Genomic DNA, 25,270 nt, shown 5'->3' with positions numbered 1-25,270 from the left:
GTACTGTAAAACTATATATATCATATGCAATTGAGTTGCGACAAAAATGTAGTGCTGAAAAGATGACAGTGACAATAAGAAATAACAAGTACAATAATAAAAATAATGACGACAATAACATATGCTCACTAGAAACGTCACTTTTGTTGAAAGAAATTGTTCAACTGAAAAAATATGCTCTCCTGATTATCTTTTAAATTATCTGACAATTCGGTTTTTACGCTCTATACTAAAACAAATGTTAATTGTTATTTAATAAACTGTTGTTATTGCTGTTAATGTTGTTTTCATGTAAATGTAGCTTCAAAGTAGTTTTATCAGAAAAAGAAAAACTAAAGAGAAAAAATTTGTGGTTTTAAAATGAATTAAATTTTTTTCAAAATGAATTTTATGATAACGTTTTAGTAGTTACGGATGAAAATGAATAAAATCGAAAATCAAATAAAAATTTTAAAATTCAAATAATTGAAATGCGATTGCAAGAAAAAAAATTAAAAAACTAAATAGTTTTTTCGAATTCTCTCGAAACTGAGTGAGTTTTAGTTCATAATAATTGATGATTGATTTATTCTCCATTTAACTATGTATGTATTTATGTATCTACATACATTCATGGGTTCATTTTGCTATTTACAGCATTCAAGTTATTTTGAAATTGATTCGACGTCGATATACGAGAGGGAAAGTTAAAAACTAAATTTGTCTTACGAATTTATTCATTTGCAGATTATTTATCTCAACAATGACAGTTAGCTTTCGAAGCAGCTTTTAGTACAAGCATTTTGTAAAGTTTTAGTACAAGCAGGTTGTAATGTTTGTAGATTTGGCGAACTAAAAATCAAACTCATTTTTTGACAGTTTCAATCGAAAACATTTGTAATTCTAACAAAAATTTTGAGACCTCCAAACCACAAAGACTTTTAACAGTCTACTAAATTTTTTTTAGTTTTCATCTCCTATCCAGTAGTTTTTACGATAAAGTTCTTTAGTATTTAACATTTAATTAATTTTGTCGTTCATTTCAACAAATATAAAAAAGTTATTGTAACATTAATAATTTAAAAATGCACAACACTATTATAATGGCAACAAAACTTATCTAAATTGAATCTTCAACGTTACTAACAACAACTACAGCACTAACAATAATTTGGAATGAAATAGAAAACTATTAAAAATAGTTTAAAAAATTAAGACTATAGTCGCCTATTATTATTTCACTAAATTATTGGTTAGTTATGCTTTATATAAAATTAACTACCTAAAAAAATTATGAAACCAATTTTAAAATATTTTCAAAACAAAAATGAAAAAAATCTCAGAAGTTATTTAACTAGTATTTGATGCCCTTAGGTAACAGATATTTAATTTTTTGGTAATATTATTATAACGTTTACAATTAAGCGCAGTTAAAAGTAAAATTTCAACATTTTAGCCAACTAAACAACCATATTAAATGCAACTTCGTGGAATTTAAGTCTAAATAGCATGCCTCCGCAAAACACACCTCAATTTTTGCCTTGCTCCACTTCCTTTAATAAAGCGAAAATATTTTAATTAAAAACATAAAAAATCTTCAAATTTCAAACTCCAATTAAGTTTACAGAAGCAACACAAAATACTACAGCGATTTCTTCGAGTCATTTGAACTGCACACCACATATGAAGTTTGTGAAGAAGAATATATATGTTTGCGCTTTATATAAATATCGCACTCGTGGCAACCTAGCCGTATACTAAATCTATCTAAAAAGAGATGATCAAAAGGAGTGCAAAAAACAAGCTGGTTTTTGCAAAATAAAACGAAGTTGAATATATCAATCTAATACATTGATAATTATCGTGGAACTTTAAATTGAGTGGAATTTATCATCACCGTTCGATGCAATTCATGCCCGGTGCATATAAATGCAGTTTTATATGAAATAATAAAAACATAAATGAGTTGGTCAGTGGCAAGTCCCATACATTTCCCATACAGATGAAGAGATGAAAGCGAAACTCTACATGTGAGCTGCATTAAGCGTGTCCGGTCCGAGCAGAAAACTAAGTTAAAGCACTTCGGGATTTGTATAAAACCAATACTGTTGTATGGGAGTGAAACTTGGGACATTCATAAATAAATGGTCAAGAATAATCTCCAATGTGGAAATTTGGAAACTGGCAGGTGAAGAACCCGTAATAAACAGATAAAAAGAACATAGTGCTGACTGTGGTGTACATTATGGAGATCACAGACTGCAATATCAAACCAGGCATCAAGCAAGGGGATCGAAAATGACTTGTTGCAGTACAATAAAAGAGAAAAAAAATAAACAACGGAAAAATAATAAATATATATATACAATATGTAGCAAAGGTAAAATCTTTTGGGTTTTACTGTTATTTATTACGCCATGCCACAAAACAAAACATTGACTGTTGTAAGATACATACCAATTTAATTAACGATTTTCAATAAATTTACAGCTTACAGCTTGCTATTAGATTTAGTTAATCCAATTCAATGAAACATAAGCCGATGAATAGGTCGAAATATCTGAAAAATAAAGTAATATTAATTTAAATTTTGATTGTTTAAAAATTTAAAATGAACTATTTGATTATAGAGACTTATAATGAAATAATAATTTTGAATATTATTTAAAATTTTATCTGAACCGCAAAAAACAGTAATTTTGCTGTACTTTTTCTTTTTTGATGATTTTTGTACTAATGAAGTCTTATTTAGCATTAACAATGCTGTACTGTGGTTAACCTACGGCCGTTTACTACAATTTAGATCTAACGCCAAATTAATTGCTGCAATTAAAATTGTATTTCAAAATAAGACAAGTTGAGTTTAGATCTGCATTTTAGTACAAGCCCCATATCATCCGCTTTAGTTTAGTCAAAAAGCACTCATAAAAATTTTCAAAATATTAATTTTAAGTTCTTAATATTTTTTCAATTTCTTAATATTCATTAAATTTTCAAAATAATTTGTTTCAACAGCCTCTATCTCTTATTTACTTAAGTAGTAATCGCGAAAACTTGCCAAAAGTTTCACTAAATACGCCTATTTTAGCTCACTTGTAACAACATAATCTTTTTTTGACTACAATAATTTCAAATTAATGTCATTATTTTCCGTACATCCGTACTGTAGTGCACAAAAACTTCACCTTGTAACAACAATCTATACCTAATAGTTCTTAGGCAATAACATTTTTAAAAATATGAACAATATTAATTTGTGTCTTTTTTTTAATTTTTAATTATTTTTAGTGAATATTATAAAATAGCTCTAATCTCTTTACTTTTTTTGTTTATTCTTTTCATATTTTTCCAAGTAAAAAAGTGGTATGTACCTATAAACCTAAGCATAAAACATGACCTAAATTTTTACATAATTTTGCACGACAAACAATTACAACAATTGCATAAAAACTACTAAACAAAACGAAAATTTAGAAGAGAAAAAAAATCAAAGTTTTTTTTCTAAAATTTATTTGCCTTTTTTTTTGTTACTGGTTTTTGTTTTGATTTTTCGTTTACCACTGATTATAATCTTCCATTTTTTTTTTTTGATATTAACGATAACTGTAAACAAGATCAAGATAATTATCGAATGCATCAAATTGTTTGTTTCCATATATTTAACTCTTCAACATTTATTGATATTCCCATTCATATATACATACGTATGTATCTAAGTATATTCAGTTGTGTATAATGTATGCACATAATTATGCACTATGCATGCAAGCACAGAACAAATTTTGTTGTTGGAAACAACCGCACATATGGATATACGAGTACATACATATAAAAATTTATATGCTTGCTAAAAATGATGTACCTTTCCTTTTGGATTGTCGGCTCAAAAATAAAATATAGGAATCCATATAGCCCCATCATCAATCGTCATCATCAACAGCATATTAAAAACTTTCCGTTATGGTTCGTTGATTCCTAAACGATTTACTTTTATGTTGTTTCTTCTCTCTTTTTCTTATTTTTTGCTCATTTTTTGTGTTTACTGCGCACTCAATTCTCAAGTTTTTATAATATAATATAATATACATAAGTACATCTATGAATGTATGTATATATATATACTCTATCTGTATGTATATATATTATAACTCATAAAAAGTAAAATGAAATTCAAGTAAAGTAAAAAAAAAATAAGTAAATAAAATCAAAAAAAAAAAAAGTTAAATTGCAAGTACTTCGAACTTCATCAAAATAATACCATATTTGCATCAGATATGAGAAGGTTGGAACTAAATATCGAAAACAATTTTGTTTTTAACAAAACACACAAATGCGCATTAATAAAAAACGGTTTATATTAGAATTTGTTTGCGTTAATACCATGGTAATGTCTACCAAGGTTTCGTATTTGGAGCCGAATCAGAAATACACATAGCCGTAGTTATAAATCACACTTCCATTACTAACTTCATTTTCAAAAGCTCCTTGTATAAGTAATCCAAATACTGAATGACACTAAAATATAATAAGGTTGTTATTGAATAGTTAAATTAATTTGAAGTGAGTATTAATTCTGTTAAAAATTTTAAATTCTCTTCATAAGCAAGTCACTTTCTCATATTTTCGTAATTTTACCTTAACAAATAAAATGATTATGTATACATTTTATGTGCATCCAAAAGATATGTATACAAAATGTAATTATACCATAATATTTATATTAAACCACATACCGATATATTTGCAAGTGAACACGATACAAAAGTTAAATAATAAAAGTAAATTTTATCGTATACGTTTTTCGTTACTTTGCAATTTTTGTTTTTATTTGAGCATTCGAATTTTTCTATTTTCTAGTTTTCTTTCACTTCTATCGTTGTTTAGTTTTCGTTTTTATACCCATTTCCCCCCGCTCACTTATTTCTTTTTGCCTTAATGGTTATCATTTTAAATATTTTCTCGTTTAAGGTAGAAAAAAATCCATTTCCAAATGCATATTGGTTGGACTCAAGTCAGTCTCTGAACTCATCTAAATTCATAGACTGATTTCTTAGGTTGTTTTTTCTGCTTGATGATATTTTTTTTATCATTTCTGTTTTTATTCGTTTTTTTTTTTTGTTTATTCAATTCATTCTCAAATTTTATGCATCTCGTGTATTTTGTGTAATTTTAAAGTCAGTCAATTTGAAAGAAAAATCTATGTAGAAATCATAAAAAAAACAAAAATAAACAGAAAGAGTTAGGAGAGGAAAAAATTTTGGTTTTTCTTTTTTTGATTCTCTCGTATACTTTTGCGGTTTTTCTGTTAACAATATTACTGACTTAACAATTCTGATTTTTATGTTTTTTTTTGTAACTTAAACTTCAATGGCATGCAAATTCAACCAACTTTATCAAAAGTCAGTTAAACATGACATAAGTTATAAATAAAGTATAGTTAAGGTAGGAAAAAAAGACTATAATAAAAATAATTAAGAAAAATTGCAGAAAAACAGAAAATAAAAAAGTAACGATAAAAGACATTGTAACATAAATAATTGATAACGTTATTTATTTTTCTTTTACAGTTAAAGAGTTTTAAATATATTGCTTTGGTCCAATAAAGATGAAGGCCAAAAACGTTAAATTTTCATGACCCTTATTAAAATTATCAAGAGACGTTTTTTTGTTTTTTATTTATTTTTAAAAATAATAATTACAATTATTGAGATTTAAACACAAAATCATTATGGTCGAAAATAACTATAAGTATGTTTGTTATACAACACAATTTTTGGTAAAATAATTAAGTTTTACTACTTAAAACTATGTGATCTTCCTTTATTAAAATTAATTTCCGTGTTCTCAGAGGTTTTATTTGAAATAAACGCCCATATTATTCAATTGTATGTCTAAAAGACTAAGTAATTCATCAGAGGACGAATACTCTAATGGAATGGAGCTTTTCTCGGAAAAATTACTATAACAAAATCATGCTATTACTAATTTAAAGAAATAGGTACGCGCATAGATTTTTGAATAGCCTAAATTTTCGTTATAGAAGTTTGGCGCCAACTAAAAATATTTATGAATTTATTTGCCGGATAACAAACACTTGCATTATTATAAAAAGATATACATATACTCGGAAGTGTAAGCATATCAACGAAACACCAAAAGAAACAATCAAAATGAAACTTCAATATTTCTCCTTTCTATGCGTACATACATATGTATATATGTACATTTAATAGAAAATTATTATTACAGTTTTTATATACACATTTGCCATGAAATTTATATTATTTTTGTTAGCATTTTAACTTTTTTATTATATGTATGTACTTATGTAAGTAAATACCTTGTCATGAATTTCTGTATAAATATACATATACGGGGAATTGAATATAAGGTAGTCACAACATGGTAAAAAAGAAATAACAAAAGTTCTAAAGTTATGATTAAAATATACATATTCTATAACATGTACCTTATACACTGATATAAACCTTTTAGATCCATATGAATATAACTAGACATAATGTATATGTATGTATGTATGTATATACTTATAAAAAAAAATCTCATCTACTTGTTATAACGGACTGAAAAAAAGAATAAATAAATTCAGGATAAAAAAAACTTTTTTATATATTCTTATTGAAAATAAAATGATGTAGATGAGAATTGTAAGATGAGAGTAAAAGGAATAAAAAAATATTTAGAATCGATAGTTGTGATGGATTTTATGGATATAATGAAAATTTCCTATAATGTATAAGGCCATATACAATGAATATATACACGTATGTATACATATGTTTGAATGCAGTTAAATTTATTGTACAATAAAAGTATGCTTCAGAATTGAAATATTATTTTGTTCTGAAATGAAAAAAACGAAAAGCAATATGATTAGAAATGCTTTTTATTCACTAATGCTTGAAAATTCTTAAAAATATTTACATACTTTGTTTAAATATAGGGTTAGCAATTTTGAATTTTTGATGATCTGATTTAAGCTACATACATATACATATATAATAGGTCTATTAAACGCCTTAGTATGTGTAATATATTCATCAGACTTTTTCACAATTTACCAAGATGAAAATTTCAAATAATAATTAAATACATATATTGATGATAAATGAGAGAATATTACTCGATACATATAGTAAAATCAACGAAAAACCTCATTCTTTAACCGCTTTGTTAACACTTTGTATTTACAAAAAAATATAATTACCCTTAGAGCTCTGGTAGACATGCAATTTTTAGTTTTGTGATTGCAGTTTGATTATTAATTAATTGCGCACATACTATAAGCAAATGACCACTTTGGAATTACTAAATTGCAATTGGTTTGTAAACAATTACAGACTGTTTGATAACTTAATTAAATGCGATCATACAGTTGCATGTGTGCACGCTTGAATATTAACTTATGGAATACAAATAAGCATTCAAACTCTGTGCCCTTAGAATAACTCTTACATTTTTCAGAAGAAATCTTATAAATAATAAAATTTAGTTTAAAATTAGTAATTTTTTTATTACGTAAATTGTGGCATTCTATAAAAATTAAAGAGAAATGTCGTCAATGACAATCGATTCAACACTGAATTACATATATTGTAAGTATGAATAAAATGTTGTCTTAAATTAAATTTTGTACATTTATACTTACTTACATATGTGTTTAACAAAAAAAATCGTATTCTAACTATTATATTTTCAATATTATTATTTACTGTAAATAGAAATTTACCTATATTCATAGCTTTAGTGTAGATAAAATCTTAATTTTATATGTTCATATGTTCCTCGTATAAAAGCATGTTGATAAATTATACAAAAACAGAATAGTTTTACATAATATTGAGTGGTATAGTTATTCTCTTCTTTCCAACATCTGAGTTAATGCAATATTTTGTTACTAACCGCCCTATACAGATGCCTTTTTGCATATAACAAAAAGTATCCTATATTTTCTTGTTTGATGTGGGAATTATACTATATAATATGTATTATATTATTATTCTTTTATACATACATATGTATATACATATATTTTTTCATAATATTAATGCTTTAATACTTTAAATTGATTGAAAGGTATTGAGAAATCTTTAAACTCAATTACAAAACAATAAAATAGTAATAATGATGACAAAAATCAGGAACAAAAAAATTGCAATATAACAGTTGACAGGTTTAATGTAACCAAATATGATTTATTATAGAGAACTTTTGGGTCAATTTATTACAATTATTTTATGAACTTTCATAATTCTTCGAATGAATTTTTTTTTAGTTTATGTTTTCCTATGTTACTGTTATTTTTATTGTTATACTGTGTGCTATGAATGTGAGAATTTAGCTAAAATATTGGGTTTTTTAGCACACAAAAATTCAGTATTTTAACTATACACATATTTACATGCATACACATACTCGTGTCTACTTATAATTTGGTATAATGGAGATAAAATATATTTTATTAATGAACATATGCACATGCTCTCGTATGTATATACGTATGGTATGTACATAATGAGGTTAAAGGAGCATTGTTGTAGCTTATTTGTTTTTTGTGGTATTGATTTTTAACCTATATGTATGTGCGTTTTACTGATTATGACAAGTTGTTAGTCATGATAGACAATTCTTTCTTTTTGTTTTTTGTGCATCATACAATACAAATATTTCTATGCAATAAAATTACATGTACAAGTACATATAATGTACGGATGTATGCATTTACATATAAACCAGAAAAAATAATGAAATATAATAAAAAAGGGTGACCATTCAGAAAATTAATAACAGCTTTTTTGATTTATTTCAAAACGTAAAGACAAAAATAATAAAAAAATTGTTTTTACTTGTGTATAAGAAGAGAATAGATTTTGAAGGAAAGCAATAGTAAAAAAAAATATTTTGAAGATATTTTCACTTATCAACATAAAATGGTGGTATTGTAGACTGAAAACTAAGATTATGTAGAAAAATAATGAAGGAAAATAAAATTTGAGTTACATATGTCTTGTAGGCAAAGACCCGGTAAAAATATTTTGAAATGTAGGTACACACCATAAATATGGAATATGTACATATATAAACAATAGAGTCTTAGATACTTGTATGGGACTGAAACAAACTTCGAACAAAAGAACAAAATGTTAAACAACAAAACTTCTGTTGTGGAAAGCTGTTGAAGTACGACTAAACTTTTTAATAATTAATAAATTTAAATTTCTTTCTTAAATCTATGTACCTACATATACTCATTAAAAAGTTAATAAAACACTTCAACAATTAAATGTACACACATAATTATACGTATGTATATTAAGTTGCCATCTCATCAGGAGAAAAGAAAACAGAACACGCCCTACTACAGACCGCAATAACAACCTAGTAACAAATGCAACCTAGCCACACTTTGAAACAATAAACAACACAGCTTAGTCAATCAGAAGATAATTCTGAATTTCTGAAGATCAGCGAAAAAAAAAACAATCAAATGTGTTTGATACATAACATGATTGAAGCAAAACTTCTTCAGGTGGACACACTAGACATTGATTGCAATTTTTGGATAGACACCCTCTGCTAAATATAGGATATAAGAACAATAATCGATACTAGTTGGCCACAAATATGTAAGTCGAAAACTCAATAGAATACACAATACCATTATAAATGCTCTTTTTAAAATATTTTAAATTTTCAGTCACTTACCGAATTTCCTATCTAATAAATGAATTACGTATTATATCGCATACACACATACTTACATTCAAATGTACATTCATACATGTGTGGCTAGATTTATTATACTATTGTACTTATGTATATTGATAAAAATTGGTATGTAAAGCATTAATTATGCATAATCGTAATAATAAAACTGTTATAAAATCATTTTTTTTTCTTAGTTTTTTCTTTTTTTTTTTCTTTTTTATTGCCTGATAATACAAACGGCGTACATATCACTTGACATAAAATCCAAAATGTTATAAAAATGTGTAAAAAGATATCAGTAAACTCAATAAAAAAAATAGAAGAAAAAAAAAAGTAAAAATCATACCAACATACTCTTAAAAAGAAAACAACAACGAAGTAGCGCGCATGAATGCTCTTTGTAGTTAAGTTTTTAGCAAAAGCGAAAAAGAGAAAAGCATTAAACAGAAAAAAAATCAAAAAAAAAGAAACAAAACAAAGTGAGTAAAAAGGTTTTTTTTTCATTTTCTTTGCCTTTTTTTCTTTTTTGTTTTGATGTTTTCTGTTTTTATTTAATTTTCTTATTGTGAATATTTTTTGTTTTGTGTATGATTTTTTCTTTATTTTCTTTGTAAATTTTTAATTTTAAATAATATTTTTTTTGTCTGTTTTGTCTGCTTTTTTTGTTATTATTTTGCTTAAGCATTGCTTTCGTTTCTTCATTAAATTTTATTTTGAAAAGAAAAGCAACAACAAAAAAGAATTTCGTTTTTGTTATCTACTTATTTGTTTTACAGTACTCGCGTATGTGTATCTGCATATGTGTATTATAGAATACAATATGGATGTGAATGTATGGATGTGTAGATTTCCATATATAAAACTTGGCATACTGATAATCAAGGTAAATCCGAATGCACGTACATATTATAGAATACATATGTACATACGTACATATGAAAATACATATGTATGTATGTTTACATTTCATGTAGTAATTATTATAATAATTGTGTCGGTTATTTAAATCTAAAGTATCTTAAGTCATTGAAGCTACGTACATGTAGGTATGTAAGTATGTAATAAAAAAGAAGTTTAAATAAAAATTTTTAATGTTCTTAAAAAATTTTCTACATTTTCCTTAAATTCCTCAAAATTGTGGTTAAAGAAATGTAATTTTTATACCAACATAATTTGTAAAAAAAATAAGACTTTTAACAGCTTTTGAAATAATTTTTATTATTTCATTGTAGGTACATACATACATATTATGTACACACATATGTATGTATAAATTTTCCATTTCTTTTTACCATATAAAATATAACTTTAGTCACATTCACACATACAAATTTATCAGTATAGTTTAATGGCATTTTCCTTCAAATTAAAATTCAATACCCCTCGAATTAAAATATTCAATTCCGGATTTCAACCGCCGATTCATACATACATATACATAATTAGTGCATATGTAAATAAATAAATAAGTATATGCATTTTTACTGTTTGTTTTTATTCATATTTATACACATGTGTGTACATTTGTCTATACAACTTTATTAAAACTTATAACAATATTTAAATTGTACAAGTGTAAAAAAAGTTTAAATTTTGTTATGTATTCCATTTTCCAGCTGTTATTATTATAAAACGTAGAATAATAGCTTCATTTCACTTTTGAAAATAAAAAAAAGGTAAAAAATAAAAAAACCAAAAAAAAAATAATAATAAATGAAATAAGTGTAATGGTTTTACCTACATACATTCATACATAATTTTTATTCTTCTCCTACAAGCATGTAAAAGTTCATATGTTGCCGTTATGTATACATATGTACATATATAATGTATTTATGTATATGTTTGGATTTATAATTTTTTCAATGAGTTTTTTTTTTTCAGCATACAACATTAACTTTTACCGATCCAAATAACAAATCATCTCCGTTCATTTTTGTTAGTATCTTTTTTTTTTCTTTTTCAAAATATTTGATATTGATGCTATTGATGACGATGTTAATGATGATTATGATGATATAGACTGAAATTCTATCCATACATGCATATGTATGTATATAATATAAGTTTTCACATGTCCATATATATGTATGCATGTACATATGTATGTATCATATTATAATATTTATGATGATGTCGCCAACAGCCACTCTTGTTTAAAGTTTATAGAAATATAATTATATTTTTCTGTGCTTCTAAAAGTGGGTATAATTATACATACAATCATGTGCTTACGTATGTGCAATACATAACTACGTACAATAATATCCTTCGTAAGTCCAATAATAATACAGAACACTATATCGATATATGTACATATTATGTACTACATACATACATACCTTCAACTTAAATGTTTGTTTATTTAGTGTAGAATATTGTGATTAAAAAGTGAACTATTGAGGTACTTAAAGTTATTGTAACTTTTTGAAAAATTACAACAAGAAATTAAAAGAGAATTCCTATTGAAATGCATATTTTAGTGCGTATATAAATGGATACATAAATGCATAATACACTTTATACACATATGTACATAAATAATGTATGTCTACACCAAAATTATACTTTTTATAACGTTGTTTTTTTTATTCAATGGTCAATTTGGTGTAGATCTATATAATACGAACACGATACATTTTTTTTTAACACGATACATGTTTGTAGTTTGTACAATGATAGTCTGATAATAAAAAATGCTATACAAATATAATGCATATATGTACGTGCATAGTGTAGTAAAATGATGACGGTGTTTTGTTATTATCGTTGCTGTAAAAAATAAAAAATAAACGAAGCCAACGACAACCATACGACAAACAAACAATAACAACAATACAATAAAAAATCGTGATATGCAGTGAAGTGATCTCTTTTGACTGTTTATAATTTTTTTTAAGTTTTGTTGCTGTTTTTATTGTGAATAATTGTTTTATCGTATATTAAATCGTATGAATATATGTGGATAAATTTTACGTATGTATATAATATATATCATATGGTGTAACGTTCGTACATACACACATATACGAATTGGGAATTTTTTGGTATACAAATTAAAAATAAGTGCTTCTCTTTGTATTTTTGCTTCTTTTTTTTGATTTTCATTCTTTTTATAGTGTTTGTTTTATTTTTCTCCCGATTTCATGGCATAATGTCATTATGGTTTTCTTTTTCTTTTAATAGTCTTTTTATTGTTTCGGTTCTTAGTGCGTGTATATTTTTTCATTATTTTCTAAAGATTGTTATTACCGAAAATCTCTGTTGTTATATAATTATGACAAAATAATTTCCATTTAAATTTACATACATACATACATATATACTAACGTACATAGTTTGTAAATTAGTAGCATGTTGGTTTTAAGTAAATAAGTTAAAAACAAATCTATACATAATGGCATATTATCTGGCTCCTTTACTTACTCACATAACATTTGGTTAAATAAACAAATATGGTGTCATACATATAGATACATAAAATAGCGGTATGTATGTATACGTAGAAATGTAAATTTAAGTCATTAATTATGTAATTATTAAATGACAATAAAATTTTAAATAATATATTTAAATATGTGTGTATGTTTGTCTTATTATAATTTTTGATTTTCATTTTCAGGTTTAATATGAATGGGACCTTGGAATTGGGTACACATATCAAATATTCAATAAGATTCTCGGATTCAAATGCATGTAGATGTGACAAATAAAATTAAAAAAAACAAAAGAAAATAACGTAATACTGTTAAAAAGTTGACCCTCTTCATGCTTCCCTTAGATTATGCTGAAAACATAAATGAAATACATATATAAAATAGAATATCTTCAACACATGAAAGAAAACTTGAGAATCTGACACTATTCAACACACAACAACGAGATTTGAACATACACAAAGATTTTGCCATAGAGTGGCTAAATGTACTAATAATCATATGACGGCAGAGTGTAATAGAAAAAATAACTTTCAAGTCAAATGCGCAAACTGCGGTGAGGCCATCCTGCTTGTTACCGAGGCTATTTAGTGGCTAAAGAATTACAAGAAAAGAAAATGAAAGGCAGCCCAGTCTTAACAGGTCTCACGAAAGGATCCCAAAAAAGACTAATACTTTCACATCAAATATAGAAAAAAATTGAGTTAAATACTCACAGAAAGAAAGAAAAAACATCCAAAATTACAGAAAATGATATAAGAAAAGGAGTTAAGAAAGGTATGAAGAATATGAAGAAATTGAGAATAACACAACACAAATGATGAAATCTTAAGTTTGACTACTACAAAAAGCAGGTGTACTTATGTAGATCAAGCGATTTCTAAAAAATGTCTGTAAACACAATACGAATTGCTGCGTTTTTGGCAGAAAAACTAGGGAAATCCTTCAATGAAGCAAAGTCATATAGACCGATATCTCAAGATACAAGACACAAGCACACGATAGAGCAAGGATAATACTGAATCAGTTTTGGGAAGTTTTGACCATCAGGGGTGTTTTAGGTTGCGGTAGTCCCCCGCCTATTTTTGTTTGTCGATGATTTTAAACATCTTTATAGCAAAAAAAACATATTATGTAAATGCCCTGTGAGACACGAAATCACTGTATTTTGCTATTGCTACTTTTTTTTTATCACAAAATGCATTTTTTGAATATTATACGCATCGTTTACAATCCTTCCACCTTAAATATCAAGTATACCTAATTAATTATATTATTATATACATTCGTAATTATATATGTACATAATATATTATATAATTTATAATATAAAATTCAATTTTAACTTTATTACCTACATAATATAATGTAGATAGTTGTTTTAATTTAACAAATTTTATAATTAATCAATTACGAAAATTAAATGTCAACAATAATTTTTTTTTTAAATAAAAGTTCATAAAAACTTTAATGGAAATAAGCAAATTAAATTTCATTTATTTTAATAATATTAACTTATGTTTTTTGTTTTCTAGAAATTTGTCAATATGTACATTTGTATGTAATAATAATTGATTATTTATTAAATTATATAAACTGACATTTTTACAAACTCAAAATTTTTTTCCTTTTTTTTTTTGAGATTTATTCGCAACCCAAGAGGAATTCTTGTCATCATTTTAAAAGTTTAAATTTATTTTACAAATTTAGGTAAAGATTAGTAATCAAAATTTTAATTATCGAATAATGCAAATCATCGAATTCTTTTCATTCAAATTTGTACATTGAATTGAAATTAAAAAAAATTATGATTTGTTTTAATTATTACCTATTTAAAAAAATAATTATCAAGTGACAGATATTTTTACAAAAAACAAAAATATTAATATTAATGATGATTTAGATATACATAAATGAAATATTAAAAATATTTCAAAAATATTTATTATATACATATGTACATACATACATATACATACATATTGATACACAGAGTAAAAATTGTTTTGTATTTATTTCTATAACATATGGACAGATGTTAGTGTAAACTATTTAACAAAAATTTTTGAATATTATCAGTAAAATTACTTTTTATCAATATAATACAATTTACAAAAAAAAACTACTTGCATCATGTTCTAACTTATTGACAAATTTCACTCCCATTATTTTATGCTATTTTCTTACATACATATATTAAAAGTGATTTCTTATATTCTGGCATTAAAGGTAATGAAATAAAGATGTTTGTAAGGTACTCTTTGAATATCACGTAATATAAAACATGCACATTTTAGCGAAACATGTTGTAGATATGTACCTACCTACATACTTTTTAGGTACGAGTATACAAATAATTTACTCCCAATTTTATGCAACAAACATAATTAACTCTCTTTAACAGTCTATTTGATTCAATTTTTTAAATTATTAATATGTAATTAATAGAGCATGCTTTATTCAGCATTACAAATAGCAATAAAACAAACCATGAAAATTAGTAAACTAATTTATGACGTTATGGCTAAAACGAGGTCACAATTAAGCTATAAGTCAGTCAGTATAACTGGTTATAATTTCCATTTATTTGTCTACAGAATTTTCTAAAATTTTTCATTCAAATAGGAATTTATAAAAAATTATATATGTATATGTATGTATGTGGTAACAGTGTATTGTATATTAAAAGAATTGTGTATAACAGTATACGGAATTAAATAATAATAAAGTAGTAGGTACATACATTATATGTATGTGTTTATTTATGTATACAGATGTAAAAAAATAATTGTATTTATATTGTATTTATGGTTATTGTGGGAATCAAAATTATAATTTTTTTGCTCATTTGTTTTTTTTTGCATCTTCTCTAAATTCTACAATACAATACAATTCTAAATAAAGTGATATATTCACATTTCATATGGCAGGTATTTTTCATAAAATAAACAAGTATGTAGGTATACATTCCACGTATAGAAAAAATAAATTTTGTATTTTATAATTAAGTACGACAATATTTGCAAAAGTTCGTTTTATTTTATAAAAGAATTTTGTATTTATTTTAACTGTGTCACATCCTTTGCGCCAGGGATCTGAAAATTCTCTCTTGGCAATCTCTGGTATATTACAAAGGAGATTCAAATGAAATAAATAATAATTTTCTGATGTAGGTGTACTTTTTTGTGTGTAATTACAAACAATAGGGATATTAATCCCTATGTAATCTTAAAAACCATATTCATTACAAATAAATTGATTAATTCAAATTTAATTGTCATTTAAAGAATATAAAACAAAAATACATATTTCCATATCCGTTTTAGATTGTCAAGCTTACCATATACATCAAATTTAATTATTTGTATCTACATAATATATATAAACATACGTATGTTTGTAAATATTTAAGTACCTACGTTAAAGATTCTATTTTTCATATACATATATTTATATTTATATAAAGTTGTACGTGAGTATGTAGATATTTATAACTAAATTATGACCCCAATAATATTTTTACTCCATTCTAAACAAAATAAGAAAGGAATACACACACACATACATACATACATACATTTATAAAACAAAAAAGAAAAAATTCTAGAAATATAATAAGAAAACATTATTTATTTAATTTTTTATTTTTTTCTCTTTTCATACTTTATATTCAAATCTATACATACATACATATATGTAAATATAAGTAGTAATATACACATTTAAATATTTTTGTGTGAATAAATGTGTTGACGTCGAATAAGTATGTGTGTATATATATGCATATATTTACATAAATGCTTAAAAGAAAATCCGCTCCTGTAAATAGTTTTGAAAATATTTACAATTATTATTCGTATAAAATTACATTTACTAAATTATATGACTACAAAACTTTCATGCTTACATATTAGTCAGTTCAGTATTCAATTGTAAGTATGTAAACCTAAAATGTACATTTAAATTGGTGTATGTATGTATGTATATATACCTTAGTGTATTTATATTATGTACATATGTATGTACATAAGTAAATGTATTTTAATTATTTTATTTTCAAATTTTTTATATTGTAATTTTTTCTCTTTCTCTCTCTCTTTCGCACTCTTTCTGTATATTATTGTTGTTCTTTTTATTTTATTACATTATTCTTCTTTATATCTTTAAAATAATTTTTCAACTTTTTGTCAGTTTAAATCGTCTGCAACAAACAACCAACAAAAATATGTAAAAAAATGAAATAAAAGGCAACAAAAATTTCAAATAAAAAAAGAACTCAATAAAAATATCAAAAGGCCTTCTATTTGAATTCGAGTGAATACTTTAATAATATACACAAATTTATACTTATCAATATTGTATATTATACCATAAGTAGGCACACATATAATGTAAATTAATGTATACAATCTTCATAATACAAAAAAAATTATACTATATGTATATATGTGTGTACCTTATAATATTATTGTACTAAAAAATTGTATACATTCGTTTCCACATACCATATGTATATTCTTATGTACATATACATATTTTACATATAGATAAACATAATTGTATAGCGAAAATCTATAGATTGATATGATATTCCATTGAATAATGAAAACTGAAATGAACGAATAAAACCAAGAAAAAAAAACAAAAAACACAAAAAGATATTAAGAGGAAAAACGAAATAGAACAAAAAAAATAATAATAATAAATTTGTGTTGTGATATAAAAATAACAAAAAAGAAGAAAAACATAAAATCAAAAATTTCGCCGCGTGTTACCTCTCTTCTGAAATAAACTAGTACATACAATATTTTATCCGAATACAACGTCTTGCCGAGCGCGATATTCTCGCGACTAAACGTTTTACTGCTTTTTTTCCTTTCTCGTTCATGGAAAAAAAATTTGTATTTATTTTATTTTTTTTTCTATTTTAATTCTTTTTTCTGTTTAAATTTTTTGTCCCATTCCATTTTTATTGAAATTCATATTATTCATGAACGCACGAGAACAAAAAACTTGAAATGTTTTTCTTTTTTTTTGTTTTGTATTATTATTTAAGTGTTTTTAATTTTATTGCATTGTTCACTTTTTTCTTTTACTCTTCTCTCTTCTCTTATATAATAGAGAAGAGAGATAAATACGATATAAATCCGAAATTATCCGAATACAAAATGAGAAAGACCATTCTCATTTTTAATAATTCACAAACACTGTTACACAGTACAATACAAATGCAACGCAAAAACACAAATTAACAAAGCAAAACATACCAAAATAAAAGGTCAAATTGAGTTGTTGAGAATATGAGTATGTATGCGTATATAAATAAACAATTTTATATGGAAGAAAGAGAATATCTCAAAAATATCCCTTAGAGAAATATAGGATAATATGAGTGTTAAGCAAATTTAGACACAGTTAAAGAACGCTCTCCTTTACTGTTGAATGAATCTTTGTTTCGCATAAGCAAGTTTATTTTAAATCTCTTCTTTTAAAAACTGTAATTATTGTAATAACATTTTTATATTATATTTAAAAATAAAAGCATTATTTTGAATGAAATTATAAATTTTTCTCACTAAAATATGAGTACAAAATCCAATTCTCTCATTTATAACATCCACTAATAATGAGAAAAAATAAGTGAGAACTATGTAAGTAGTGTAAAACATGTAATTTTTTAATTAAAATTTTCAATTTCGATATAATTTTTATGATAATAAAGCTTCAGGTGTAGAGAGCGAAATATTATAATTGAAATATAGACATCAAAAATGTACATAACGTGTATTGTTACGTGATAGGAGAATTATAGACATATATTAGACATTAAATGGGTTTATTGCAATTAAATTTGCAAAATTAAAGAATATAATCAAATTATAAATTAAATTAAGTCTGGAAAGGATGATTACCTTAAAAAGAAACAAGTATTTTTAAAGTAAAAAAATAATCCATACACTTTCTTCACTAATATTTTCTCACAAACTAAGCAGAGAGTAACAAATATCTGCTGAGAAATCAGAGAAATATGTGAATGTCAGACTCACATTGAAGTTTTGTCCATGGTTGTATACATTTTAATGTTATGTTAAATTTTTATGTTAGTTCCATGTTTAAGAACAAAGAAATCTAACATTTTGAAATTTACAACTCAACTTTACAACATTTAGCACTTTTAAAATCATATGTATGGAGATGAAGTGAGATACATACTTTGAATGTAGTTGTTAAGAAAATTTAACTAAGTTTCTTGAAATGGGAGAATGTTGGTTTATTCTTTTGCACAAGTGTGTGTTTCTCTTTTACCATTCCTAAAAGAAAGTAATTATACATTGAAAAATCTCTGCTCAAAGTTTTGCTAAGAGTTTTTCTTAATTCTTCAATGACGAAACAAACTTAGAGAATAGCATAAATTACTCAATTTTTCATCTCTCTTAAAAATTAAATGTGAAAAATTTTCTCTTATTTTTCTAAAAATAACTTATTTTTGAGTATTGTCATTTTCTTTAGGCATTTATGTATGTAATAATGTCTTAAATAATATAACAAAAAAAAGTGAATCGGTTCCTTATAAGCAAAATAAGCTACAAAAACAAATTACATATGTATGTTCAATATACTTAATATAAAGTTATCGATATCTACATCTAGCAAACATACAGGTTTGACAACTCATTTTACGCTCTCTCATTTTTGGCAACTTTTTTCTTTGCTTGTTTTCTTTTTGTATAATAAATTCGAATATTGTTCCCTATAAGGTTGAAAAAACTTTGCAAGGTTTTTTTCATTATTATAAATATTTAATTTTATATTATTCTTTTCCTTTATTTAATTTAAGCCATTAAAAATATCGAATTTTAACACTCTTCCAAAATGAATTCTTAAAAAATTAATATTTTTTATGAATTTCTCATTTGGTCTCTTATTTCTATTTAAATGTAAGAATACTTGTAATTTTATGACTTTTGCCCTCTTAATTTATTTTTCTCTTATTAAATTATAGGAAAAATTATTTTCTTGCAAATTTTTTTTTGTATATTTTCTTGTTTCTTATTTTTGTAAAATTTTAAATAAAAAAGTTATACAATCAATCAGTCACGTAGGTACATTAAATGTGTTCAAATGTCCATACTTATATTTGTATGTATATGTAATGTACATAAAGTTCCAAACAATTAATGCATAAATAACAACAATAATAAAAAATTATATTGTTGTTATTTTTCTTTGTTTTAAATTTAAGTGAATGCGTATACTAAAAATATTTTTTATAACATTTAAATTTTATAATACATACTTTTACATAATTGGGTCTCTTTTTGTGTACTTATTTATTTTATATTTAAATGAAATAATATCGCTCATGCTAATGATATTTTTGTTATTAATACTATAGCTATTTTCATTATCATGTTATCTGACATTAAGTAAATTACAAATAGTTTCTGATAAAAATACTATATACATACAAATCATAAAGCAAAATTCTCTATATTCATATATGTACATTGAAGTATACAACATATTACTTAAACATCCCTATGCATACATATGTATGTACGCAAGTATATACATTATGTACATGCGTTTAAAATATTTATACATTAAATATTTTATACTATTTATCTATTTTTCCTCAACTGAAAAATTGTTATATTATTATATGCATACATACATCCTTACTTACTTGAGCATGTAAATATATCTATTACACGTATGTAAATAAATATTTATGTTTTACATATACATACATATATTTTGTTTATAAATATTTAGTAATCATAATAATCGAAACTTATGAAGCTAAAATAAAATAACGAGATTGAAAACATAAAAGTATATCTGAAAAATTTTTGAGATTTTCATATACATAAATATATTTATACACGCTTATAACAAAAAAATATGTATATATGTATGTATAACTACATAGATGAAGAAACGAATTTTTGTATGGAAATTATTTAATGTCGATGTTATGTTACCAAAAAAAAAAAGGGAGAAATATAAAGAAAGAGATTAAGAAAGAATGAGCAATATTAGGTACAAAAGAGAAGAAGATTAAGGTTTTTATAATTTATGTTAATATTTGATTAATCGGTTGTACTAAATTATAATGCGATAAATTATAATACTTGTATTTGAAATTTTCATAGATACATACCTCATAAATATGAATATGATCATTTTTCAGTTTATACTGCACCCATGTAGATTTAATTGTATAAATATTATTTCTAAACGCAAATTTCATACACAATAAAGTAAATATAAAATACACAAGTGAATTACATTCCTCTAGCAACAAAACAATTTTGTGTTAAAATCGAAATTAATAATTAGATTATTAAATTTAAATTGAGAATCTCTTTTTGAATTTTTGTTTTGAATTTTGAACAATTAAATTTACATTGTTTTGTTTTTTTTTTTGAAATTTGAACAATTGAATTTACATAACCTTAATTAGCTTGATTTATTAAATTTTGCTTATTTGCTGTCATTTTATAAGAAATAATTTTTTGTAATTGCCATTTGAAATTTAATAAAATAAATTGAAATAGTAAACTATATTATTTCAATCAAAAATCACAAAAAAAACAAAATGAAAATTATTAAAGCAAACAAAAAAAATAATATTTAAATACATAATTAAAAATTGTAACTGTATAAAATGCATGCAAAAATACATAGATTAAATAAACAACACAATATGTGGAAAACCACCACATTATGAACCATAAAAAAATATATGTATGTATGTTTGTACATGCATACGTGTAGATTTGTATATATGCCTGTATAGTTATACCATGATGTTATACTAAACTGTATATGCGTGTATACATACATGCGTTTATACATTGAATATTTATATTATAAAATATTGTTTCGCTCATATTTACTTCCATTGGAACTGGTAGTGTAAATAAATATACATATGTTAAGATAAATAATATACATATAATAAATATATAATAAATAATATATTTATTTATATATTATGTATGTAATTTGAAGTATTATAATATAATATTATTCATTTCAATATTTACATTATGTACTTGTAGATACTTAAGTATAAAATTATAAATAATTATGAAGATTTCGGTATTACACTAATTTTAACAATGACATTCAGAGAGCACAAATTAAAAGAAAAACTACAATTACATTTTTTCTTATAGCTACCGAAAGATTGCTCACACATTTTTAATTTTATGGAAAATTGTACTAAACTTGCTTTAAAAAACAATAAAATTCAAAAAAAAATGGGCTGTAAGTTATGTTATAAAAATATACAAAATAGTAAAACAATATAGAAATTTATATTTATAATGTAATTACAAAATTATTGTGTCGTAATATAAAAGAATATATGTATGTATTTTAAAGAAAACTGCGATTCGCTTTGTTTCTATAGAGATTGATAACAATAATTTGGTTTCTATTCCAGTACTGAAAAAACCAACAAAAATTGGCTGAAATATTCAAGAGTAAAATGAATGTCATAGTCTAGTATTTTTATCGATACAGATTATGTTATATGTGTCGAAACATATGCTTATATAAAATTTGTGTTTATAGTATTTGATATACATGTACATGTTTACATGCATTGGTTTTATGTAGGCATTTATTCCGTTTTTTATTTTTGTTCTTTCTCTGCGTTGTTCAGTTGAGTTTATTTTCTTTCTTATATTTTTGATTTTGATATTATACATAATTATGTACTTAATACTTATGTATGTATAATGAAAATAGGCATGTTAAATGAGAGAAGGTTTCGATACAATTATAATTTTATTTTTTTTTTCTTACATTTTGCTTTTTGTTATTGTTTTAACGTGTTTTACATTTTGAGGTGAAAGTATTTTGAAAGAACTAAAAAATAAAAAGAAAACTGTAAAAAAAATTTGTTCAATTATCTTTATAAAATTATTTTGAAATATTATGAAATGAGGAAATAAATTACATATACACATTATTGTTCCAGAATTTTTATAAAATTTTTTAGCTACATTTTACATACTATGTATTTTAAGCAGATCGAAATCTGCTCACGAGTATGAAATGTTAGTAATTAACACTTTCTGATTGCCTGCTATGTATACACGTAAAATGAGGTACAAGTATAAGTAAATATGTATAACTTGAACTTTTCAAAGTAAATTCGAAGGAATCTAGCCCAAAATGTGGGAAGTAAGAGGCATTTATTTCTTACCACCGATCCCAAATAAAAATATATATTGTCTTACTCACGAGTGTGTATACATAATGTAGTTTGTGATATACAGAAGACAATTTCTTGTCTATTGGAAATTCCTAGTCAAAGTCCAACTCTACTTAGTCCGATCCAATATCTGACGTTTAATTTGGATAAGAAAATTAGAAGTTTTCGCCGAAGAAATATTAGGAAACTGTCAAAAAATATAAGAATAATAGTTTCCGTACGTGAGTGAATGGCTTATATAACACAAAAAGACGTGGAACATTTAAAGCTAAGACCTTGAAGGTATAACTATGAAAAAAAATTTTTTTTACAAAGAAATATTTTAATTTAAGCCTCGTTATTCTAGATTTTCACTAATAAAATTTCTATTATTCTTTTTTAAACTATTAAATTTACCCACCAATCAAAGCAATTAAACATGTATTATACTTACATATAAGTACATATAAAAACAGGTTATTAGTTGTCATATAGGAAAAATTCAATACATTATTAACACATCTATATGTACACACAGTAAATATAGCTACCATCTGCCCATATACATGTATGTATGTATATTTTCAATTCTAAAAAAATAACAATTAAAAATTTAGGTTTATTTTTTAAGTTATATGTATTTAAAAAATTAAATCACAAAAACTAAAAATTATAAAATAAATACTGTAATAAAAATTTTTTAAAAAAATTCCATATTGCTGTCGCAACAACCAACATTTATATGTACATATAATTATCTAATAAAAATATATGTTAAATATAAGTACACAAACATACGTAAATATTAAGCATATTTATACATTATGCCAAAATTTAAATTATTTTATTAACACAAACATATTTTTGCGTAGCCATACATACATACATATATTGTTTTGTTGTTTCTTATTTTTTCAGTACTATTTGTACTAAAAACATTTTGAAACATTTTCAATAGTCTCGATTCTCGAATGCTTGTGCTTACGTTTTTGATTTTTAAAATTTTAAATATTATTCTATTCAGTTTTATGAAGATTTTTCTACCTACAACTTTATAACAGATATGAATAAAAAGCCAAAAAAAGTTCAAAAAAACATAAAAAAATACAATAACAACGACAAGATAAAAATCTTTAGGTTATACGCTTTTGCATTCCCCAACGAAATATTTTTCAAGGTCGTTCAACAACTTTATTATATGCACACACATTGAAAACCAAGAAGCAAAAAAAACTAACAAAATTAAAAACACGAAAAAAAGCAACAATGAAAAACAATAAAAAAATAAAAAAAAAAAAAAAAAAATATGGCAATCCGAATACCACTAGATGAAAAAACAACAAAATTTTGTGAAAGTATTTTTTTATTTTTTCTTTTAGCAGAGATTTTTGGCTTTAGTTGAATTTTTTGACACTGTTATTGTTTTTGTCATTCTCAAAAACTTTCCACTTTGGTAGTATTTTTAAATTTTTTTTGACTGATTACCGCATTATTTTTGAATAGTTATTGTTTTACTGCCGACAATATTGCTTTTACAAGAACTTGACATCTATTCTACTTACATGAAAATTAAAATCATAAGGTACTTTACCTGTTCAGTTTAAAAATCTAATTCACGGCTATTTTACAAATAAAACTCAAAGTTGAAACAGACTTACATTTTAGTGATGTCACTGATCAGTGAAATTATCTGAAGCTAAGGTATAAAAATATATATGCATGTAAATAGCCAATGTACTATAAAAACCACAATATATTCCAAAAACTACAAAAGCGTAAAATATATGGGTTGCTTATAAAATGGATTTTGAAAGTGTTTGTATCTATTTACAGCATATTTATAAATTTAACGTAATACTCGTACAACAACATATAGCGGAAAATAATTGAAAACCAAAGAAAAAAAAATTAACGA

At 24.3% G+C, this 25,270-nt stretch overlaps 1 long non-coding RNA gene across 1 annotated transcript in view; it reads right to left on the bottom strand.

Moving 5' to 3' along the window:
• The window catches only part of LOC129607706 (uncharacterized), a 49,774-nt gene extending 31,788 nt beyond the window's left edge, over positions 1 to 17,986 (bottom strand). Inside the window, exons 1-2 of the long non-coding RNA XR_008696834.1 lie at positions 17,921 to 17,986; positions 2,437 to 2,539 (exon numbers count right to left, since the gene is read on the bottom strand). This is a non-coding gene — a long non-coding RNA (uncharacterized LOC129607706). The remainder of the gene's footprint in view (positions 1 to 2,436; positions 2,540 to 17,920) is intronic.
• Between the last annotated feature and the right edge of the window lie 7,284 nt (positions 17,987 to 25,270).

Source organism: Condylostylus longicornis, unplaced genomic scaffold, assembly GCF_029603195.1.
Source record: "Condylostylus longicornis isolate FDR11 unplaced genomic scaffold, ASM2960319v2 ptg000028l, whole genome shotgun sequence".
NCBI classification, from domain to species: Eukaryota; Metazoa; Arthropoda; class Insecta; order Diptera; family Dolichopodidae; genus Condylostylus; species Condylostylus longicornis.
Note: the sequence above shows the minus strand (reverse complement) of the source record. Positions and strands in the feature narration are given on the sequence as shown.